Genomic DNA, 3,666 nt, shown 5'->3' with positions numbered 1-3,666 from the left:
CTTCTTTCTTGCAGATTTCGATCAACTCTTCCTTCGAACCAAATGTGAACCTCATACTATAATACCAAAATGTTTGTTCAGGCCTTAACTCTAGACTATACACAAACAAATAACATCAATTTGATCACAACTGTTGATCGATCCTTTCTATTGATTGAATTAAAAAGAGTACGTACCTACAATGAATAAAAGACCAAGGATTTAATAGGTCTAAACTTTCGACTCAAACCCCACGTAAAGTTCATCCTAAAGACCGGGATCATCAAGCCCATAGTTCGACATACAACTAAAAATTGCTAAACAAACATGTAATTATATAAATAAAACGGTTGACCAAAGGCCCATTAAGTTGCTGGACCGAACCACCCGTAAAGATTAACCCAACCAAAATCGTATATAATAATATGGGGAAAATATACTAGTACTAATGTTGGAAAGCAAAATACTAAAGAGTTTTGCTAATTAAATCTACTATTATAATAAACAGAAATGTTGGTTGAACCACAAGCCCCTTAGTTAGCCTAATAGTTTGCCAAGTGGCACTCTCATGTATTAACCTATAATTTCTAATTAAATTTATTAATTTAAAACTAAAAGTTAATTAAGATTTAAACATTCCTTATTTAGCCTATCATTATCACATCCATTCCTTATCTAGCCTTAACGTGGATTACAACTAAGAAAGTTTGATTCATAATATAAAGTCATGTTCATTATTTATCGTGGATTACCACCCCTTTTATTGATTATGATTGCCCAAATGACTTATTTACTCTTCTTACAAACCTGAAATATATTGACTCTTGGTTTATATTTTGTTCCAAGTTGCGTGCGATCGATCCCCTTTGTCAATGACAAATTTGGATGTTACCATGATAAAAACATGATCGAAAACATTAGTGAGTTGGGTAGAAACCAATTGATCATATTATTCTAGGTTATTTTGACCAAAAAACCTTATTTACAAGATCAAAAACATAAGCGGGTTTGGTAGAAGGTCAAAGTGAGTAATTTCGCATGGACCGGTTGGAACAGGAACACTCCTTGTCCAGTATTTTGATTAGCAATATGGGTGTCACATATGAATACAAAAGCCTTATTATTATGAAATCGAGCTGAAATGAATTTAGCTAATCTTTCTTTCCTTTTTTTCTTTCTCTTTCGTTCTATTTGACTGATTATGAATGTACAAATTGATATGAATGAATGAGACAACTGTTGGGTATTAAATCATGGTTAGTTTGGTTATTTTTTTGTTGTGAATTGCAGGTAATAGTAGAAGCAATAACTGAGCATCAGATAACCTCATCAATGGTTAGGGAAACTAGAAATTAGTTAAAATAAAAAAAATTGTATATGATTTGTATATGCTTTGTTGCTATACAACGTATGGTTTGCTAATGTTTCAGTAAAACTATAGCAATTTATTTGTATATATAAAACTTGCAACTTAGTTGTAATTTTAGTGATTTATGAACTTTTCATTTTTCATTATATATGTAATACGTAAGTTTAATCATATAACGTATTTAAAAAATTTATCAACTATACCGTTTTTATTTTCCAACCCGTGTAATATACGGGTTCATAACCTAGTTTTGCATAATATATATATGTGTGTGTGTGTGTAAAAACAACGTTCTTCACAAACTTCTAGGTATGTGGCCGAAAATCATGGATGGAAAGAATTAGAAACCAACAATCACCATAATTTTAGCTTTGGCCAATTCGTTTCAGGTCGTGTTACAACAAACATTTAATTAAAACACATGAAACAATTTACCCTCTAGATTTTACATCTCTCTCTCTCATAAACACGTACAAAATACAAGGTTGTAACTATATATCATCTAAATCCTTGACAGATGTATATATGTTAAAGAAATAATAATAATAATAAAACAAATTCCTCATCATTTGGATCTTTATCTTCCTGTTCAGTTTTCTTGCATGTCCTCCATCTTCTTGATCATCATCTCCATGAACCGAGCTATATTCCTTTTCTAACACCACTATAGAAAGATATGGACGATGACTATGATTACTTGTTCAAGGTCGTGTTGATTGGGGACTCGGGTGTCGGTAAAACCAATCTTTTATCACGATTCTCCAAAAACGAATTCAGCCTCGAATCTAAATCCACCATTGGTGTTGAATTCGCCACCCGTAGCATCAAAGTTGATGACAAGATCATCAAAGCTCAAATTTGGGATACCGCAGGTCAAGAAAGGTATATACTAATGAATATGTTTGATCGCTTTTAATATTGTATGATTGATGTTCCGTCACGTTTTTAATAATGTGACACGTATAGGTACCGAGCGATAACGAGTGCATATTATCGTGGAGCCGTTGGTGCATTGATCGTGTACGATATTACACGTAACGTAACGTTGAAAACGTTGAAAGATGGCTGAAAGAGCTTCGTGATCACACGGATCAAAACATCGTGATCATGCTCGTGGGGAACAAAGCCGATCTTCGCCACTTACGAGCGGTTCAAACTGAGGATGCCAGGGCATTTTCCGAGAGAGAGCACAACTTTTTCATGGAAACATCGGCTCTCGAATCCTTAAATGTCGAGAATGCTTTCACTGAAGTATTGACTCAGATTTATCATGTGGTGAGTAAGAAGGCGTTAGATATCGGTAACGACCCGATGGTTCCACCCAGAGGACAGACCATTAACGTTGTAGGTAAAGATGAAGTTTCGGAGGTTAAGAAATCAGGGTGTTGTTCTGGCTAAAGTTTTAAGTTGAAAATATATGTTTTTTGTGTTAACGATTACTTGGTGAAGAATATGTAAGGTATTCAAGGCTTAAATTCCTTTTATGCTTTTTTTTTCATATATGCTTGATTCGTGTTTACATCTTCATATCTCATCATATGATCGAAAATGGCCCATAAAATGTCGTAGAGGTAAAGGAAACCGATTTGGTAATTGGTTATGTCATCGTGACAATCACGAGCATATGCGTAGGCATGATTCTATCCCACTATCTCAAAATTGAGACTCGGACTACCTGGCTTTTCATTGGAGAATCTGAAAACAGCACCGGTTAGTCTTGCCACACAGAGGGTCCAATTCCCTCTATAACCAAGTTCGGATGTGAAAGTAAGATATGGTATATATTATTGATTAACGAGCCGTGAGTGAATCTTGTGTTTGTCTAACACGAAGTAGTAGTGAAGGAATTGCATGCCCAGCCTCTCTCAACGAGAGGCTGATATGTTGATCAGTTCTTCATGTAAATAATATAAAACATTATAAATATTAAACCTATGAACCTGTTATAGCATGTAGAGTAGTAACCGCAGCAGAGTATGATGTAGTCGACATGTTTGTCATCTTGATCGAGTTCCCCTTTAGGATGTATAGTTAAGGATGGTGTTAGAGTTCTTGATAGGAACCCGGGTTAGGAGAGAGGAGGCACACAAAATTATAATATGTGTGTGATTAGGTTATGATGTTAACATTTCTCTCTCTTTATATACACCCAAGGAGAAATCCTTTATTAGTTAATTATAGGTAATATGGCCAATCAACAATTACCAAACTAATATATAATAAGATATAATTAATATTTTGATCTATTATAATATAAATGATTATAATGGCCATATATAAGTATATATAATTATTTATATAATCTTACGTTCTCCCAC

At 34.0% G+C, this 3,666-nt stretch overlaps 1 pseudogene across 1 annotated transcript; it reads left to right on the top strand.

Moving 5' to 3' along the window:
- The first annotated feature begins 1,895 nt into the window (after positions 1-1,895).
- On the top strand, positions 1,896-2,958 carry LOC143568491 (ras-related protein Rab11B-like; annotated as a pseudogene). The gene is made up of 2 exons (XR_013141582.1): positions 1,896-2,230; positions 2,315-2,958. The product of XR_013141582.1 is annotated as a ras-related protein Rab11B-like (transcript).
- The last annotated feature ends 708 nt before the right edge of the window (positions 2,959-3,666 follow it).

The sequence above is a fragment of the Bidens hawaiensis genome, unplaced genomic scaffold (assembly GCF_021521415.1).
Source record: "Bidens hawaiensis isolate Kalapana, Puna unplaced genomic scaffold, B.hawaiensis_p1.1 tig00023995_1, whole genome shotgun sequence".
NCBI classification, from domain to species: Eukaryota; Viridiplantae; Streptophyta; class Magnoliopsida; order Asterales; family Asteraceae; genus Bidens; species Bidens hawaiensis.
This window is presented reverse-complemented; position numbering and strand designations above follow the sequence as displayed.